The 21,835-nt window shown below is 41.7% G+C and overlaps 1 pseudogene; it reads left to right on the top strand.

The window, feature by feature from the left end:
• Positions 1-10,110: 10,110 nt before the first annotated feature.
• On the top strand, positions 10,111-10,593 carry LOC134480273 (large ribosomal subunit protein eL21-like; annotated as a pseudogene).
• Positions 10,594-21,835: the final 11,242 nt, after the last annotated feature.

The raw sequence follows: 21,835 nt of genomic DNA, 5'->3' as shown, positions 1-21,835 counted from the left end.
ATTCATTCATTCCACTGTGTGCATATTTGAGTAGCATCCCGTTTGGAGCTATTATGGATAGGGGTGGTGTAGATATTTCAGGGCAAGGCCATAGTGAAAGCAGGATTGACGAGTCATCTATTACCCACATATGACTTTAGCCAGTGTTTCCAGTTTTCCAAAGTACCAGTTGGCACCATCACCAGCTGTGTGAAATGATACCAATGACTGTACACCTATCAGTGCTAACACTTCTGCTGAGAGCCATCATTTGCCTCCCTTTAAAGCCAGGGTAAGGAGCTTCCTCTCCCAAAGACAGGCCAGTTATTTCCCTCTGTATACAAGCAAGCAAGTCTTCCCCATGCCCACTGATGTCTCAGGTTCTAGAAATGGTGACATCAAAGCTTGAACTCCTGGTGTCTAATATTTTGGGGGCCAGAGCTCAGATGAAATCATGTGAGACAACAGGAGGCTATTTCTGCCAGCTACCCCACACCTACCCTTGTCCAGACTCCATGAGATTTCCAGGGAAGGTTTTCCAGCCCCTCTTACTGAATTGATGACATGACAGAGTTCTACATGAATTAACCACAGCTGGCTTCCTTTTTCTATAAGTGGGAACCCAGGGCTGCCCCGAGTTTCATTGAAGTTTGATCTCTTACTCATTCTCTGATGGTCTCAGAAATTCCCAGAACTTGGGACTTCTTGTCCATGAGACCCTGGTTGAGGAAATAAAGCTCACATTAGCCTTATAATTAAAATTTACAATGAACAGTCACTCTGCAAACAGGAGTCTGACACTTTGACTTCAAAGATCCTGGGTTTGTAAGATTATGAATAAATCCCATTTAGTCTTCACTTATTTGCAGATAGAATAAATCGATCAAATATATAGAATGCATGAAAACGTGCATCCAGGTTTTAGGGCACAGTTTTGTTTTCCAAATCCCTACCCAAAACGGTTCCACACATTGTGACATTGCATTGTAGAAAATACAGTGTACAAAGCCCTAGAGAACACTCAGGGACAAGAATAAGTCATGGATAAATAAGCTTCATGAGTATCATGAATAGTTACTGATGATAACCATAGTTAGATAGCAATAATTGGAGACTGTCAAGAAGTCTAGACAGAACACTCTACTGTCAGAAGTCTAGACAGAGCACTCTGTCAGGAAATCTAGACAGAGCACCCTACTGTCAGGAAGTCTAGACAGAGCACCCTACTGTCAGGAAGTCTAGACAGAGCACCCTACTGTCAGGAAGTCTAGACAGAGCACTCTATTACACATACTGGGAGCCATGAGAGACTGTAGGAACAATGCCTAAGGCCCTGTTTGGTGCCTTTTCCACAAATCATTTCATTTACTTCCCCGATGTACCTAGCAATAGTCTCACTTTCACTATTTTATGCATTAGGAAATCAAGTCTTAAGGAAGTTTAGTGCTTGTCCAGACAACCAGAGCAACATAGGATAGACTGTGACTTCAGAGTCCAAAATTCACCAAGTGCCAGTTTATATGTCTGCCTTGATCCCTCTATCCCCTTCTATGTGATAATTACAGCTGGCCATGAGGTAGGACTGTGACTCTGAAGGAGACGTTACGTGAGTCCTGGGTGCCAATGAAGCTTCTATCCAGCCAGGTGGAATGAAGATGGAGAAATCATGGCTCCTGGGATTCCGTAGCCTCCAGGACTCCTCACACCATGCAGTCAGCAGTAAACCATTCAAGTGGGGAATGCCCTGCATCTTTTTTATACATCTTATGGTATGACCTCAGTGGGATCTGTTATGAATGCACGAGGTTTGAGTGTGTGCCCTAAGGACTGATGAGTTGGGACCTTGGTCTTCAGTATATATAGAAATACTAAGAGTGGTAAAAAGAACTGAAGAGGTAGCTGGCAATTAAGAGCACTGGCTATTCTTCAAGGACACCCACGTTTGATCCCCAGTATCCACATGGCAGCCTACAATTGTCCTTACTTCCAGTTCTAGAGATCTGACAATGCTTCTGGCCTCTGTAGGCACCATGCATGTACATTCAAGCAAAACACCCTACATATAAAATAAAAGGATATATTTGAAAACATTAGTAAAAAAGAGATGGTGGAACTTGTAAGAGGCAGGACTTGTTGGAGGCCATTACTGGACGCAGGACACTCTTGTCTCGTCCTCTTCCCTTCTCCTTTAGTTCTCTCTCTTCTCTCTCTTCTCTTCTTTCTCTCTCTTTTTTCTCCCCCCTCTCTCTTATCATCATCATCATCATCAATCATCATTCTTCCTTCTAGCTCATGTTCCTACTATAATGTCATTTTCTCTTATGACTCAGTCAAGGGGGCTCTCACAGAGGCCAAATCTTAGATCTTCAACTTACCAACCTATGAGATAAATAGACCTCTTTGTTTTATAATATACATAGCCTCAGGTACTTCCTTATATCGATGTTGTATATAATACAGAAGCCCATAGAAAATACAACATAAACTCAAGCTCAACAAGTTCTGGTTCTGTAACAACAGCTAACACTCATCCCTGAAAGACAATTTAATGTATAGCAAAGGTCCTTCAGAAGCCAAGATATTATAAAAGAAATGACAACAGTGGCCGTGGGAACTGGGATCCAGGAATGGGTTAAGAGAGGCAGAGTCACAAACCCAGGAAACAGACTCTGGTGATCAACATCAGGGTGCAGATCTACTGTACTGCAAGTTTTTTTTAATAGCCTCTTGACCAATGGGGAATCAACAGGAACTCTGGAGTAGTAAACCATCCCACTGGCACTACGGGGAGTTTCCAGGCTGCCAGCACCTGAGGGAACTTCCATAAGGACAAGGGAAACAACCACCACCGTGTTCAGGGACCATTCTGAGAAGCTACCAGTTGTCTAGAATGCTCTATTGTGTATCATGCATGAGCACTCATACTGTTAGAGCAGTGAAGCCTCCCTCTCTGTCAGCCCACCCAGGGTCCATAGCATACAGAAGTAATGGTAACCATGAGGACAAGAATAACTAACCATTGGCATACAATTAGCCACACTACATTGTACTTCCCCCACACCCACGCCTGACCTGAAGCTTAGGTGTGGTCTAATCAAATTCTCATGTTACTTCTAGAGAAATTAAAGTTCATCAGGGCTCAGTAATCTGTGAATTCCTAGGCAACAAATCTCAAAGCTGTCGTTTCTTATACCAAGGTTTAGCCACTCCTTAACACGTTCATTTCCCATGAATAAAGTGGGGAATGCTGATGTGTTTTTGTTTCCTGTCACTCCAGCTTGAAGTCCATGGTGTTGTCTGACACCAGGAATAAGAAAGAGTAGGGAAAGGTGGTGGGGTTGGGAGAACAGCTACAGAGGACATTACTGTAATTTCAGGACATGGTCACCAGGTGACAGTGTGGTCCTTCATTTTGCTATATTTCCTAAGGGCATTTGACCTTGAGTAACTCCCCCTATGATCCTGTTGTGAAAATAACTATCTCCTAGAATCTTTCCTCCCAGCAGGGAATTGCCCCCAAAGCAAACAGATGAGCATGACAGCACAGCCTTTCCCCTGATGATGTTTTAACGTTGCTAATAATTTGATCTTTGTAATTACCAACTAAGGAAAGCTTTGAATAAAGTCATGACAGGAGGTTCCATAACTTTCTGTATTTGTCATTGAGTATCCATCTCTTCTTACACCAAATGCTGTGTTCAGGTCAGCTGTAGAAACATCGATCGTTAGTGCCTTGGGGTCCTACGTTTGCCTTTGCTGTTGAACAAACATAATGTATTTACATTTTTTTCTTGCCTTTCTAAAGGCAAAATCATAAAAGAGCTTCTGCTGGGCTAGGCTATGTTTTAAAAGTCAATACATTCTACCCACAGAAATGTCTTTTCTAAACAAAGAGACATGATCATTTCATTTATTCAAACACCAGATTTATTCTTCTGTTTCCAGTTAATCCTGATCTTTCAATCCTGGGCAGTTAGAAATGAAGTTTGGGGACCTTCTCTTTAATCTGCAGCTGGGAACACATGGCCTGCAGACATGCTGTGCCCACCTGCTTCTTATTAAGGCCAACAGGAGCCATCTACACACAGTGACCCAGGAGAAATTGGACACAAGATTAATGCTGCATAAAATCTCACACTGTGAATGTCAGCTCTGAGCTGCAGGATTTCAGTAATTAGAGGGGAAATAAAACCTTACAGATCTTTTCTCTAACTGTAAAATGTTAATCGACAAAGCAGCCAAAATAAAGAACTTCCCTATAATGGCACAAAGAGTACCATTAAATGGGAGAGAAAATTCCACTCCAGCTATAAAGAGCCACAAGAGCTACATGGGCCTTGGGAGGAATATGTCACTTATGAAAAGAAAGAATAAAATTTATGGGGAAGCTATTTAAAGAAGGAACAGTCACTTAGAAATACAAAGGACGGTAAAATGCTATTTCTAATACCCCACGACTCCTTTTTGAGTCCCAAACATGAGCATTTCTCAAAAGAAATGGTTCTTGATTTCTCCTTTATATTTCCGGGTGTGAGCCTAGCCATTAGCGGCTAAGTCCCTCTCCCAACCTCTTGCTTTCTCACATGTGCAGGTGTCTAGATTATCCTTAAAGTCATGAATGTAGAAGGTGCCAGCTTGGGGAGAGGTGAAAAGAAGGGTGAGTTATGTATGTATGTGACAGTATGTGAATATGTCTTGATGAAACCCATTATCTCCTATAGATAATATTCACCAATGGTAAGAAAGCAGAGAGAGAAAAATGAATGGGATTTAGATGGGTAAAGAGCAAGCAAGATCTCAAATCATCAAGACATCCAAGCTCTTCTTGTCCTGGCTTCTGCTTGACTTGACCCATAGGCTGCATTTCTGTGATCCCAGCCCATCCATGCATAATTATGGCTTTCTTTCCCAAAATAAAGAGAATATGGCTTTTGTGTCATTACCTCATTGTCTGGCTTTTAAAATAGATAATTTATTACAGTTCTCTAGAGAAGTAGAACTGTCTGTGTGAGTGATTGATGGATTGATTGGTTGGTTGGTTGGTTGGTTGGGTTGGTTGGTTGGTTGGTTAGTTGGTTGGTTAGTTGGTTGGTTGGTTGGTTGATTGGTTGGTTAGTTGGTTGGTTAATTGGTTGGTTGGTTAGTTGGTTGGTTGGGTTGGTTGGTTGGTTAGTTGGTTGGTTAGTTGGTTGGTTAGTTGGTTGGCTAGTTGGTTGGTTAGTTGGTTGGGTTGGTTGATTGGTTGGTTGTTGGTTGGTTGGTGAATGGCTTGTAAGTCACAGTACAACTATTTAAAAAATGGCTGTCTCCCAGGAAAAGTCCAAGAATCCAAGCTTCGAGGCTGGATGTTGTGGATTGTTGTCTATGTGCAGGTGAGGGCAGGCACAAGATAAGACAAGACCTGTGATTGGGCAGTGAAAAAGTAAGGTGAGCACAGAGATTTTGAGAGAGGAGGGAAAGAAAGAACTAAGATGCAGGAGGAGAAGGATGACCCAGGTCTGTGTGGCCTTAAAGGGCCACAGGTAGTTATGAATATTTCATAAGGGGTGGATTTCTATAGGACAATTCTTCTTATCTAGGTGGGCAGTTTATATCAACATTAATTGGTTCTGAGTTTACTGTGTGGACGTTTTGTTGAATGAGAATTCAAGACATAAATCTGATTGGTAAATTACAAGCTTTTAGAGTTTTGATTTTAACAGGTTACTGGGAGTTGTTACTATAAGCACAGGGGGCAGATGCTGGGACTGTGAACAGAGTTCACAGCAGAGAGTCACAGAGGGCAGCTGCTGCTGGGGCCAGAGAGTAGCTGACAGCAACGTGGGGCTAGCCATGGTGGCAAGATAGCTAAAGGATCCAGAGAGTGGACGGTGGCAGTGTGGCATGGAGATTGGGAGCTTAGTGGGAGGGGTTGAGACGCTTTGCTGATGGAGATGAAAATGCCCCACAGATGCCATGTGGCCCGCTGGAGCCGGCACTAGCATGGGTTGGTGACTTCTTTTTTTTAATACTTACCACTACAGGAGTTCTCAGCTGGTCTTCAGCATACACGCACCAGAATCCTGAAGAAGTAGACTCTAACACCAGCGAAAGAAGGGACATGACAGGAAAGTGAGGGCAAGCAGGAAAGGGAACAAGCATCCCTCTTCCATGTCCTTTCCATAGGCTGCCACCAGAACGTGTGGCCCCGATTTAAGGTGGATCTCCCTGCTTCAGAGGATTCAATCAAGAAAAATCCTCTCGGGTGTGCCCAGGAGCTTTGGTTTTTAGTTAATGCCAGGTGTAATCAAATTGACAAGCAAGAATGGCCACCACAGATGCTAATTATTACTCTCTCATCTGTCATTATTTTGGAGAAAGTATACCCCAAGGAAACCATATGTAGCCAGGACTGACCAAAGAGGTTTAACAAGACTCAAGCTTTGCCAACCATAATGAAAGGATGTGGTATTGATTACATCAGCGGATTGGGTACTTCAGGTTCATAAAATGATTCCTAGAGGGCTGAAGGGATGGCTCAGTGGTCAAGAGCACTGACTGCTCTTCCAGAGGTCCTGAGTTCAATTCCCAGCAACCACGTGGTGGCTCACAATCATCTGTAATGGGATCTGATATCCTCGTCTGGTGTGTCTGAGGACAGCCTTGGTTTACTCACATGTATTAAATAAATAAACAAATAAATCTTTGTTAAAAAAAAAGAAGAAGAAGAAGATTCCTAGAGAACTGCTCATGATCAGGACAGACACTTCAATATGAATTACAGTGTTTAATTTAGCCCGCTGTGTAAGGATTCAGAAAGCCTAGAAATTCACACTAGATAGAACCTCCATTCATTCATTCATTCATTCATTCAACCTTCCTTCAGTATCCACCAAATATCTGTTGAGGACTAAAAAGAAAGAAGGGGACAAAGCTGGCTCCATGTCCATTCCCACCAAGGGCATAGCACATGTCTGAAGAAAACATAAGGGCTGCATGAACTCACAGAAATGAATGGGGAGGATGCTTGGCTTTGGTGTGCAATACCCCTGACAGGCTCATGTGAGTGAGCCTGTCCCTCAGCTCATGGTTTGTTTGGGGATGTTGTAAAAATATTAGGATATAGGTCCTAACTGTCAGGTATAGCCCTAGGATCCAGCTTTAAGGGACAGACTTCCCTGGGTTCTGGTATAGCACCTGTGCTTTCTGATCTGCCAAGACATGAGACGCTAGTGCTCCATGCTTCAGACGCCATGGAGTACTGAATCAGTAAGGCAAACCATAGCCTTCCAACCTCCCTCTGTTTCCCTCACCCATTTTGTCTGCACAGTGAGGAGAAGTAACTGGTGCAGAAAAGCAATGGGAGAATGAGGGTTGTTGATGTGGTAATCTTACCCTATGGTTCTTGGGCCCTTTGAACTAATTTGAGGGAGGAATGCACAAGGGTTCAGCGTCTCAGGGCCCAACACACCCTGCAATGCTGTCACCAGATCTTACCAGGCAATTCTCCTGTAAGTGCAGAAGACCAGACTACTGATGGAAACGCAAAGCCAAGACCGGTCATGAGGCTTCGTGGTTCAAAGATGCAGGGCTCTGTCAGGAAAGGGATGGGAGACCATGCATGCTATCTGACAAAGGATCTGACTACATTTTGTCGATTTCAGGTAGATTCTAAAGGAGCGGACCCATTTCTTTGGCAGAGGAAACTTCAAGACAGCATAATATTCAGAGTGTTGCCACCACTTCTCAACAAGTTTTAAGAAAGAATTCAAAACAAAATGTATAGCAGAAATTTTTTTTAAAGAAGAAAGAAAAAAATGTCTAACGCATTTAGGAAAATAACAGGAGCCATTAAGATTTGCTAACAAGGGCGGTGTAGACAGACAATGCTGCTGGGAGATTCCCAGAAGTTAGCACCACTGAGGAGATGCATATTCTTGTACCAGCTTATAAAGGAGGTTCCGAAGACAAAGCTCCACACGCCCAACGCTCCGAGTGTGAAAGTGAAAACTCACTTGAAAACTTTCACTTTGAATGAAAGTTCCTGTAAAGAACGCGCTGCCCCCAAGGCCGTCCTGCTCTAAGGGATCCTGGGACAAACAATTCCCAGATTTAGCCACTCAAGCGTTGAGAGGCCAGTAGAATCGGACATTGACCCTATGGTGCTAGTTCTGTAACGGGCAGAATTCTGTTACAGGGACACCAAGATATGTGACACAGTTCCAAGTCAGTTGGGCCAGCCAATGTGCTGTGGGTTAGAGTCCACAAAGAACTATTTTTGAGGCTTTGAAGGTTAGCATTCTGTCTAAGCCACACCCCCACAGTTACCTAGCAACAGCCAGGTATACCTGACACTATAAAAGGGTCTACTTGTCCCCTCCTCATTCTCTTGCTCTTGCCCCTTTGTTCCTTCTTTCCCACTTCTCTCCATTTGCTCATGGCCAGCCTCTACTTGACTACTCTACTCCTCTCCTCTTCTACTTCTCTCTCTCTCTTTCTCTCTCTCTCTCTCTCTCTCTCTCTCTCTCTCTCTCTCTCTCACTACCCTCTCAACTCCCCTCCCCATGCCCTGAATAAATTCTATTCTATACAATACCATCGTGTGGCTGGTCCCTCAGGGGTAAGGGATGCCTCAGCATGGACCCACTGAGGCACCCCCTCCTCCCAGACCTTCATAGAACATATCGCCCCTCTCTTTATCCTCTCAATAACACAACCTTGGTGCCAGAACCCGGGACATATCCTCTCTTTATCTTTTTATAAACACATCACAAGTTACAGCGGAGACCTCAGAGCACTGGAGATATCAAAGGCATGAAGATGCATGCCAAGAAGACCTTCGGACTCTGAAAGCATCATTCCAAGAGAAAGGCAGTATGTGGGCCTCCCCTGTCCATCGGAGCATAAGCAATGTCATCATGTGTCTCAGATGCCAGCCATGGAGCTGCAGGTTCAGTGCTGCCCCATCTAGGTCTTCCTTTGATCTGGTTTTCCCTTGTGCCATCTTTGTGCTCTCCTTTGGGGATGAATGCTTTTGCGCTGTGTATATCTGAAATATGAAACTCATTTTCTGATTTCACAGGTGCTCACAGTTTAGACTTTCCCGAGTCTCAGAAAAAAACTGAGGATCTGTGAATGGTTTTGAGACTAGTAAAGAAAGCTATGCAAAAATCTTGAAATTTGATATAATGTATTTTTTTATTACGTGGCAACCATGAGCTTGTGATGCCCTGAGGTAGCATGTGGATTAAACACTTAAGATTAAATTAAAAAGATTTCTCTCCCTTAAGTTGTTTTGATCAGGCATTTTTGTCAGCACAACAACAACAGCAACAACAACAAAACTAATACAGACAAGAGAATAATTAGAAATCCGAACTGATAGGACTTGGCAGTGACCATGGAGTTAAATAAGGAGAATATATCAAACAAATTCTTGGCTTATGTTTTCCCAACTAAATGGATATTTAAAAAGAATACTCAGAGATGATAACAATGTGATTTCAAAGTCTACTGATGAACAGAATTATAATGGAGGATTTGTCTGCAATGTTAGAAAACTATACCTAGCTGGGCTTAGTGATCCCAGCACTAGGGAGGCAGAGGCAGGCAGATCTCTAAGTTTGAGGCCAGCCTGGTCTACAGAGTGAGTTCTAGGAAAGCCAGGGCTACATAGTGAGACTTTGTCCTTAAGGAAGGAAGGAAGGAAGGAAGGAAGGAAGGAAGGAAGGAAGGAAGGAAGGAAGGAAAGAGAGAGAGACAGAGAGAGAGACAGAGAGAGAAAGAAAGAAAGAAAGAAAGAAAGAAAGAAAGAAAGAAAGAAAGAAAGAGGTTATATCCAGATTAATATTTCTGAAATTTAGAAGCATTAACTTCAAATTAATACAGTGTTTTGGAACAAAATAATAATAAAATAAAAATAACAAACCTTTATCCTATAAGGCCATTGTGGGGAAGTGAATATAGTATAATATATATGTATATATATATATATACATACATATATATACACAAAACTTTTTGTTTACTCAAAAATGAGTTTAATAAAGGATTGCAGATCTATAATCAATTCATCTCAATTAAAATTGCTTGGCATTATCTATAAGTAAAAGTTTTGAAGCTGGAGCAGCCATCTTCCAGTAACTTGCCAAAATGACGAACACAAAAGGAAAGAGGAGAGGTACTCGGTACATGTTCTCTAGACCTTTTAGGAAACATGGAGTCGTTCCTTTGGCCACATACATGCGAATTCGCAAGAAGGGTGATATTGTAGACATCAAGGGAATGGGTACTGTTGAAAAAGGAATGCCCCATAAGTGTTACCATGGCAAAACCGGAAGAGTCTACAATGTCACCCAGCATGCCGTGGGCATCATTGTAAATGAGCAAGTTAAAGGCAAGATTCTGGCCAAGAGGATCAATGTGCAGATTGAGCACATCAAGCACCCAAACAGCAGAAACGGCTTCCTGAAGCGGGTGAAGGAGAACGATCAGAAGAAAAAGGAAGCCAAAGAGAACGGCACCTGGGTTCAGCTGAAGCGCCAGCCTGTGCCACCCAGAGAAGCCCACTTTGTGAAGACTAATGGAAAGGAGCCTGAGCTGCTGGAGCCCATTCCACAGGAATTCATGGTCTAATGTACAGAGAGGAAATAAAGGACCTGGACTGCAAAAAAAAAAAATGATACTTCATATATTTAAGACCACAAACTCAATAAATTTATTTAATGTAATTTTATATGAAATCAAAATTTAGATTGCGATTCTATTCATTTTAAAATGATAAAGACAGTTTTTGCTTATGTTTGAAACTTGGGTGGGAGGCTTTAAAAAACTATTGATCCATAAATAGGAATGTAGCAAAAAAAAAAAAAATCTGTCACCCTCAGAAATAATTTTTCCTCCCAAGAGCCAGAATCAGCTTTCTTTGCAAATTTTCTTGTCTACACAGAACCGCTTCCTGCTCTGCAGTAAACAACCTTTGCTCTACGTAATTTAGGAGACATTTATAACGTGAAACAAGTTCTAACTGACAAGAGTCATTTTTCACGGGTCTGCTACACACCCCCACACTGTCTGGTTGGAAGGGCTGGACCACTGAGAAACTTCCTGAAGCCTGTCTCTTTAGCTTTAAGCCATGCCCTCAAGGAAGCTGTCCTTCTTAATGGCAGCAGTCACTACAGAGAGGGTGACAAGGCTGCCCATGAACCATTCCAGCATTGGATGCCTCTGGTCTTCCACCAAATCCAACAAACTATCAACAGCCAAATGCACTCTCTTGGGGTCCTTTACAAGTTCACCACTGAAGAGTTCTTCCCATCCCACACAGAGTAGGGTCTGTTTGAAAAGTCAAGACCAATGTGTACAACATTGAACCATCCGGTTGTGCAATAAAGCAGTCAGCTAAGCAGTTTATACAGTCAACAGTCCTGGTCAACAGTCAGACTGAGAAACAGTCAACTGCTATAGGCACTGGATTTGGTAAGTTGAAAATAAAAGAATATTTTAAGATATTCATCAAGATTAAAATAGGTCTTTAAAAGGCTTCTTCTAATTCCTTTTCCCTGGTTCTAAAGAAATTCATGTTGAAAACCACTGTTTAAGAAAGTGCCTTAGAAAGAAATGATGCAAAACCCAGGTATAGTGCTGTGTGCGTGTGATCCCAGCACACAAGAAGCAGGGGCAGAGAGCCTCAGCCCAGCCTGGATTACACAGATGCTATCTCAAAAGTCTAACATGGGCAGGGAGTCTATAGGTGACAGCTGAGTAGGTTCAATTAAGAAATGTGCATTCCGATGGGTGTATTGATCTTGAAAATGGATGTACATGTGTGGGGACATGTTTACAATTTAGGGGAAGTCACTATAACTTCTATTCAATTTAGTCCTGAACTAACCTCCCACCCCCGCTTCCGTGGACGGCTCATGGCTAGAAGCTGCTCCTGACCCATCTCCATTTCCCTGACCTTTGTGGTGGTGATCTCAAATTTCTACTTTGCCAGCATTTCCCACTGGCTGGCCATTACCACGTGTCTGCCCCGATGCAACATGTGTGGAGTTGAGAGGAAAGCACATGGTTATGTCCCCTGTGTGCACATACACTCACCATTAGCTTAGCACGAGATCTCTAACTGTTCTGCCTGCATGAATGCAGCAGATACACAAGGATGATCTGAGAGCAAGAAGCCCTTGCTACCTCAAAGCTGGGCCTTCTCCTCCCTGTGCCTCAGTATTTCTGCTGATGGAATTCACACCCAAGGGTAAATGCATGGCCAAGCTGACAGCCCACAGGGGACAGTTTGTAGGCTTGGTTTCTATAGAAAGCAATCGAAGAAACACATCATGCTCTGAAAATGGGATTACCTCAGCACCACCAACCACGACTGTTTTACAACTTGACTCCGATACACAAGGCCGCATGATCTCTTCAGTTCCCTTTGGCCTTTCTCCCAAAATAAATAGGATTGAGTGGAAGTCACAAACATCTAAGTTGGAATATGATATAGTCAGCAAAGTAAGAGGCATGGGTGGTAGACAAGAGGGGCTTGAGAAGGGTTATCTGGGCCTAGGGATGATCCTAGATGGCGCTCTGCGAACATCAGGGGAAGGCGGCTTTGGGAGGGACAGGCCGTGGTGCCAAACCCAGCTCTGTGCCTCCAGGTATGCCAAGGCAAGTGACTTTATGTCGGCTCTGCTTGCCTGAGCTATCCAAAAGATGGAGTTAATAACATCCCAGGTGACCCATGAAAAGAAAACAGACAGTTCATAAAACACTTGAAAGGCTTAATACCACTAAGCCGGGGGTGGGGGTGGGGCAATTCTATATTACTGTTTATTATTCTTAACTCTGGCTTAAGCAATAAAACCCTTGCTTCTTGAGAGCCTCTTAAGGAGTTGCCATTTATCCAAGGTCACACAGTTTATAAGTGACCGGGCAAGACATGAAATCCAGGACTCTTCTAATTCCAAAAGCCTAGGCTGGAGTCCAAGGATTTAGAAAAAGCTACAACATCCAACTCCTGGTGGTTTATAAAAGAAAACCTAACCTCTACGATTGTGGGCTGCAATCAATAGTGTGCATTACAATATTTTATCTACGACAACATAGACCCCACTGAGCACACGTTACACTGTTGGATTCCTTTTCATCCTCATTGTTATCCTTAGGCATACAGGAAAAATATTTTTCTATGGGGGGGGGGTAACCTTTTCAGAAATATCTAGGCCCCTATCACCAGGAAAGGCAAGTTAGTAGAAATGTACTGAATTAAGTTGCGAGATTTAATTTCAGAACTATGTGGGTCCATGAGGCCTCACGATGAAATAATCACATTGGAGAGAAAACGAATGTGCAGAGCACAAAACGGTTTGCATTCTTGAGGTGATAAGACTAGCCGGCTGTGTTAGCTTCCCATTACTGTGACAAACAGCCTGTAGTAAACAGTGGGGGAGAGAGAAGGTGCATGTAGGCTGTTTATGGTCTCACGGCCTCCAAAAAGTGTTCCCGTAGCAGCAAAGCTGTCCTGGAAACCTGTGTGAATAAAGCAAGGAATTTCAGTCACAGTCTCCAAGAAGCTTCTCCTTAAATGAGAGAAATGGTTATTCAAGGTAGCACAAGAGAAGGAATAAAAAGTCAGGAGACAAACAAGCCTGAATTATGTGGGCAAGCAGGTAGCTTCCTAACATGGGTGCTCAGACCTGAATTCTAGTCGTCTAGAAGAGCAGCAAGTGCATTTAACCACTGAGCCATATTCCATGCCCCACATTTGTTTCTGAAAACATTATTATATACTTGATTATAGTCTAGCGAATTATGAGAATGATATTAAAGATAAGCTGCGAATTACAGGTGCTCTTGTGTACTAGATAAATAAGCACCATGTATTTGCTAAAAATCAAGTTTCAAAAGTATTCATACCTGGTTTTTAAAGCCCAAACCATTGGCAATTAAACTTTTATAGATCTAACACTTCAACCAGGTGTAGTAACTCATGCCTGCAGGCCAAGCATTGAGGAGACTGAAGCAAGAGAATTGGGAGTTCAAGCTAGCCTGCGCTGCATAGCAATACTGTTTCAAAACAAATCAAAACAGAACCTGGTATTATAGTTCTGTGATAGTGTACTTGCCTCACGTAGAGCTTTGTCCAAGGGCCAGTCCCCAGCATTGTTATACGTAAGGGTGTGGGGGGTGTGGGAGGGTCGATGTGTGTACGTGGATGTACACCTTGATCTCTTGATTTAAGGTTGCCCTCTTTATGCAAATTCTTTATGAAAAGTCACTTCTAGGTTGGAGAGATGGCTCAGTGGTTAAGAGCACTGTCTGCTCTTCCAGAGGTCCTGAGTTCAATTCCCAGCAACCACATGGTGTCTCACAACCATCTGTAATGAGATCTGGTACTCTCTTCTGGCCTTCAGGCATACATGCAGGCAGAAAGTTGTATGATGTATACATAATAAATAAATATTAAAACAAAAAACAAGAAAAAAAACCCTGAGTGCTGACTTCAGCTCAGTAGCAACAACACAAAATGTAACTCCAGGATTTAAGAAAGAAAGAAAGAAAGAAAGAAAGAAAGAAAGAAAGAAAGAAAGAAAGAAAGAAAGAAAGAAAGAAGGAAAAGTTACTTCCTCATTAATATGCTCCAGCATTCCTTATTTTCGTGGAAAATTGACTTGTCTGGAAAGAAATAACACAAGCATATACTTGAGACAAGGAATTCCACAGTGGTGTGTGCTATGACTGACAGAACACACCCCCCCATAATAATTGACAGTTGTTGGGGGAGGGAGATATGTGCATGTGGTTACATTTTGTTACATACATGCATGAAATTCTCAAAGAATTTTGTAAAAAGTAGTGAAACTGACGGGAAAATAAAATACGGACAATTGACTGACTTTAAGTAAGAGAGATCAGCTTGGACAATGTGGGTGGGTGGGCCTTATGCAAACAGAGGCTGAAGAGCAAAGGCAGACGCTACCTAGAGAAGGAGTTGCATCTCTGGGTGTTAGCTCAGGCATCCTGTCTTAGCTTCCACACTCCCTGCAAACTTTAGACGTGTTTATGTCCACCATCACATTAGCCAGCTCCTGAAAATAACCTGACTCTATATCTTCTCTCTCTCCTCCCTCTCTCTGTGTGAGAGACGGGAGGAGGGGGAGACAGATGGAGAATTCTGCACAACTAAGAAGTTAAATGTCCTCTTGGGATCATCTGAAGCAGGGCAGGAAAAGAAGCATCAGTACATGTTTTCCTTTTTCTTTTTGAAATTACATTTTCATTTGCCACAGCATGGGCATAGAGGTCACAGGACAAAATGTGGGGGGTAATTCTCTCATCCTGCCATGTGGGTCCTGCAGGCTGAGCCACCAGGCTTAGCAGCAGACATTCTTACACACAGGGACATCTCCACAGCCCCACTGTGTGGGTTTTATTTGCAGAAGAGCTAGCTGTTCATCTACCATTTAGATTCGTCCACTTAGTGGTGACGCTTTCCATTTTGGGGAACTAATCCAACTCAAACTTCACAAAGCGGAGAGGAGACAGGGTGCAGATTTGTCAAACCACCCACCTACCCATCAAAGCACTAAGAACTGTGCGCCCCAAGTCCTCTTCATCCCCAGAAAGTCCTTGGCTTTCATTTTCACACCACTCACGTTGGACACGGAACACAAGCTATTGTCCACATCTGCAGTGTCCAAGATTTCTCCTTCCTTTCTTCCTTCACACTCCCTCCTTCCCTTCCTCTCCCGGAGCATTCCCCCTCCTCACCTCTAATTCCTAAATCCTCTCATGCCTATAAAGAGTCACCAAAGCAGAAAACGGCATCTGTGGGTGACCCATAGCTCAGTTGGGAGGACAATGTTCAAATTGTTTACTACTTAAAGCCCAGTGGCTGAGAGAGGGGACCAGAAGACAATTAGCCCTCCGTTTCTGTAACATTCCTGTCCAGATCGCCTCTAGGAAGGGCTGTCCCAGAAATCACGTCGCAGTACTTTTTTTTTTTTGTTTAGTTTTATTATTATTTTATTTTTGTTTTGTTTTTCTGAAATGGTGTGAACATCCAGGAGTTATTCCTTTTGAAGGGCAGTGATGTTCCGGACCCTCCTGCAAAAACTACGGCAAGTCTTTGGATTTGGCGTCCTCTGGCACGCCAGCGCAGTGATGCAGGAGCCGCTGCCCTGAGGTCCGGCACAACTCAGAAGTTAAGATGTCCTCTTGGGAACTGCCACACTCACCTGGCATTTACTTGGATTCTTGCACAGCAAGCACGTTAACCTCCCAGCCACCTCCCCAGCCCTGTGTGCCAGTTCTGGTTGGTTTGTTTGTTTGTTTGTTTTTGGGGGGGTGTTTAATTTTGGGTTTTTGTGTGTGTTTTTTTTTTTTAGTTTTTAAATTACATTTTAATTTTTTGAGATTATAGTATAAATCACATATATTTTCCTCTTTAAGATAATCTTACTAGATAAGATGGATGAATCCAAGAAGTGCAGGCTGATAGAAACCGGATGTAGATCTCTCCTGAGAGACACAGCCAGAATACAGCAAATACATAGGCGAATGCCAGCAGCAAACCACTGAACTGAGAACGGGACCCCCGTTGAAGGAATCAGAGAAAGGACTGGAAGAGCTTGAAGGGGCTTGAGACGCCATATGAACAACAATGCCAAGCAACCAGAGCTTCCAGGGACTAAGCCACTACCCAAAGACTATACATGGACTGACCCTGGGCTCCAACCGCATAGGTAGCAATGAATATCCTAGTAAGAGCACCAGTGGAAGGGGAAGCCCTGGGTCCTGCCAAGACTGAACCCCCAGTGAATGTGATTGTTGGGGGGAGGGCGGTAATGGGGGGAGGATGGAGAGGGGAACACCCATATAGAAGGGGAGGGGGAGGGTTTGGGGGATAAAAAAGAAAAGAAAAAGATAATCTTTTGACATGTAGCCAAGGCTTGGGAAATTCAAAATAGTGTATGACAAAAACAGAGAGGCTGGGAGATCCTTCCAAGAGAAACTTTTCTCCCCACACAATGCCTCCTTCAATCCAGCATCCGCATCCGCATCCGCACCCGCACCCGCATCCGCACCCGCATCCGCACCCGCACCCGCACCCGCACCCGCACCCGCCTACTGCAAAGACTAAAGGATCCCTGGTACCTATTTTTATGGTTATCTTCTCCCCAAAAGTTTAGTATGAATATGCATTGTCTTGCTGACCACATATCAATAGCATACTCTTCAATTAATTAAACTTGCCCTCTGGTCGTTTTCAACATGTGTATAATGCATCCTGGTGCCTCTCATACCTACCGTCTTTTGTATCCCCCCTTCCCCCACCATCATCGTGAGTTTAACCATCTGTGTAGCGGTGGATTTAGAGCAAGCCACTGGAGTGTGGTAAACACCTCAGTGGGCAGACAGCTGAAGACAAGGGTTCCCCTTATCACAGAATGGATCAGTGGCCACCGGTTCTGCAGGGAAGCTTTTAAAGGTGAATGCACCAATCTGCTGGGAATATTGTTTAACCAGGCAGCTGCATCTTCTCCTTCGCTACAATATATGGCGTCTGCTATGAGAAGTTTCACAAGCAATTCCAAACCAACAGAGGAATGAACCAAGTTCTGGCAAAGAGGAGACACAGAGGACAGACACATAATTTGATTGTAAATCCAGAATCCCAGATTATTCAGAATTCAAGGAGTTTCACTAGAATTATTTTAAGAGATTTTATACACACACACACACACACACACACACACACACACACACACACACACAGAGTGGTGCCAAGCCCAGAGCTTACTCAGCAAGATTCTCAAAAACACTGTATCTGGGTTTCAACATCAGACAAAAGTAATTTAAAGAATTATTTTCGGGGCTGGGGATTTAGCTCAGTGGTAGAGCGCTTACCTAGGAAGTGCAAGGCCCTGGGTTCGGTCCCCAGCTCCGAAAAAAAGAACCAAAAAAAAAAAAAAGAATTATTTTCCTGATAATATTTCAAGTCTGCTGTTCTAACTCATGGAGGGAAAAGCTGGAAAAGCTTGCAAAGAAAAAACTGTCCATGAAGACGCTTCGAGCATCAGCAGGCCCAGCTAGCACAAGTCCCAAGAAAACAGAGAGCTAGTAAGTTCGTCAAAGCCACACAATTACGTGGGAACTATCACGCCAAATGCAGTGAGGGGCTCAGAGGAAGGCAGTCTCTTTTTCACAGAAAGGAGTGCCATAAATCTGCAGTAAAAAAGGAAAGCCACCAAGTCTCTCTAAAGTGGTGCTGTCATGAGTGAATGAAACACTGCTAAGTGAAGAGTTTATAAACGAGGAAGAGAAACGGATGGTCCTTCCATGTGAAGTACCAGTGAGTTTCCAGAACAGATTGGTAATATGTGTTGAGCTCCTTAACAATGTTCATTCTTCTTGACCTGATATGTATTGTCTTCTCCTTGAGAAAGAGTAGTTTAGAAAAACATAAAGCTTAACCACAGAGACATTCATCTTCTTGAATGCTAGGCATTCGTGCAGCTATCCTATTGAACGGGGCAAGCAGGCTGGCTGGGAAATTGGTCTGTTCACTAATGTCAAACTCAATCTAACTTTTGTGTGTGTGTGTGTGTGTGTGTGTGTGTGTGTGTGTGTGCCTGTCTGTCTGTCTGTCTGTCCATGTATGTATGTCTGTCCCTGTGTGTCCATGTGTGTTTGTCTGTCCCTGTGTGTGTCTGTGTGTTTCTCTGTGTATGTGTCTGTCTGTCTGTCTGTCTCTATGTGTGTGTCTGTGTCTGTGTATGCCTGTGTGTGTGTATCTGCCTGTCTCTGTGGATCTGTATGTGTGTGTGTGTGTGTGTGTGTGTGTGTGTGTGTGTCCATTGTCTGCTTGTTTCTTTCAGCCAGGACACTTGCACGTGTTAGGCAAACTGTCTACCACTGAGCTGCACCCCCAGCCTGAAATCTTCTGATTCAAATCAGAAAGCTAATGCATTCCTTTTATTTAACTGACAACTCAAGAAATTGGCCACTTGTAGTAATCAATGAAATTTAATATCTTATTTGGTCTTTTGACTAAATAAGGCTTTTCTTTCCAAATACAGAAAGGGTTTTTATATGATAACCCTTTCACAGACAGCTGTCACATATTATAATGGGAAGGAACAACTCCTATCTTTAGTAAACAGTCCATCTGTCCTGTTATGAACTGGACTTAATTTACTCAGTGTTTGATCGGTGCCAATGGAGCCAAACCCACTGTGTTTCCTCTCAGACAAAGTAGTAGCACAGAGAGTTATGCACAGTGCCTAGAACTTGGGATTAAACGGATATGTTACTGGTTTAGGTATTTCTGTCTCCTGGCTTAGCGTGATGTTAATGCACTCATCCAACTAATGAAAGAGTTAAACTTAACATTACATTAACTTAACATTCTATTCCATGGATATGCTGGCAGCAGCAGGCAGTTTGAGTCTCTTCACCCAATCATTTTGGCTTGAGCTTGACCTGGTTTCACATTGTTTCCTTTGTCCTGATCTGAGGAACAATAGCCTGTACCATACATATATTTGTGTGTATGCATATATGCATATATGCATATAGGTATACCTGTATATGTGTATATGTATATTTGTGTATATGTATATTTGTGTACATGTATATTTGTGTATATGTATATATGTATATGTGTGTATGTATATATATATATATCTATATAGGTATAAATTTATATGTATATATGTGTGTATGTGTATATGTGTATATGTGTGTATGTGTGTGTGCGTATATATGTGTATGTGTGTGTGCGTATGTATGTATGTATGTATGTATGTATGTATGTATACACACACACATATACACATACGGTACAGCTGGTCTTCAACATCCTGATCTGACTAAGTGCACTCCATGATTATTCAGAGTGAGGTCAGCTAATGGCATCCCCAGTGCTAGGCAACCATGACTACAGAAGCACATACAGGCATACAACACTTTGTAGTGAAGTGAATTTGGCTGACACAGGCCTCGGTGCTGCCATGCACACTGGCCACATATGTGGGCACAAAAGCATAGCTTTTGAAAGTTCACACTGTGTACAGCTTATTAGAAAAGCACAGGGTGTTGTGTGTGCTTGTAGATCAACTTACAGCCAAGTCAGCACTCCTCAAAACAAATGTTTAGTGGTTTTCACAGTTACTTGGACAGCTGACTGGCATTTGCTTCTATGGAATTTGGGTTTGTTTTTAGTTCAGACTAACTGATGAGAGGAAGAGGAAAAAAACTAATATTTTCTTCAAGCAGGCAAGAAAAGGCAGATGTTTAACCCAGTCAAGGTGTATGTCTACCAACACATGTACTAAGAGAAAACGCACAACACAGAAAAGAAGTAATCATCATTGAAAATTCTGAATGTCACAGTAGAGTCAATCACCTGGAATTTTTCTTCTTCACATCTAGGGCGCCATCTAGTGTCAACCTGGAGAAGTGACCCTGCTCTCAGGTGTCTCCTAAACCACTTTGAGTTTCTAGTCCTGAATTCAACTGCATGAGTGTCCCAAACTTAGGGCAGAAAGTACTAGTAATCCCTGATACTCAAGTTACCATCTCGGGCAAAGTCAAGAACCACAATGAAACTCAACTTACAATTCAGAGTGCACATGGCACTCACTTGTAAATTCTAGTTAAGAGTAGATTAAAAATTACTATCCTAAGATCCAGAAACACTCTTTAATATAAGATTGCATTAAATTACAAAAAAAGAAAAAAGTTTTCCAGAAACTGTGTGACTCAAAGTTTAGAGTGTTTATTCACACAGAGAGGAGTATTTGTGATATCCTGCTAAGAGGGGACATATATTTAAAACACCAGATACAGAACCTCATAATTAATTTGTTATAAATATTTTTAAATTCCCAAAATGAACATGGTCAGTATGACTTTAGGGACAGCAGTATTTCCCTGTAGGCAGTATGATTATGGACGATTTTTTTCTTTGTCGTAAGCATGTAAATGCTTTGTCAAAGCATTTTACCAAAGGCTAAAATAAATTAGAATATATTATTATATTATAGCATATATACACATATACTAGAATATATTATCTATATTATTGTTATATATTATATGTGTTATATTGTATATTACATATTATATGCTATGTTACATGTTACCTGTTTTATGTTATATGTCATGTATTGCATGTTTTAATATTATATATAACTTATTCTTAGATTATATATACTATATATCACCTATAATATATAAAGGTAATATATGATATGAATTATATGATTTGTCTTATATATTTATTGCATGTTGTATGTTGTGTGATGTATATTGTATGTTATATGTTGTATATTGCATGTTATATATGTCTAATATATTCTATATATTCTATATGATGTGTTACATAATATGAAAGATGTATGGTTATATTATATACTTTATAATAAATAGATAATAGATAATATGTACTATGTAATAGATACTATATATCATATAATAATAAAATAGCAGATAATAACATAACATAAAGTAATATAATATCTAACATCTAATATAGTATATATAGTAGATATTAGAATACATTATAGAATATAGATTGTGTGTCTATTATATAATATATAATGAATATAATTATATAATATATAATAAATATAATTGTATATAATATAACATATAATATATAGTACATTATAATATTGTATATAATATATATAATATATAGTACAATATATAGTATTATATATCACAAATTAGATAAATAGAATCCCAAAATGAGGACAGAGTTATACATACTTGAGTAAAAAAAATATTCATAGATATCAAGTCATCGGCATGTCGCATGTCTTCCTGATCTCATCTATTTAAACATTTCCATCTCCCTGTCCCATACAGCACT

Source organism: Rattus norvegicus, chromosome 9, assembly GCF_021556685.1.
Source record: "Rattus norvegicus strain SHRSP/BbbUtx chromosome 9, alternate assembly SHRSP_T2T, whole genome shotgun sequence".
NCBI classification, from domain to species: Eukaryota; Metazoa; Chordata; class Mammalia; order Rodentia; family Muridae; genus Rattus; species Rattus norvegicus.
Note: the sequence above shows the minus strand (reverse complement) of the source record. Positions and strands in the feature narration are given on the sequence as shown.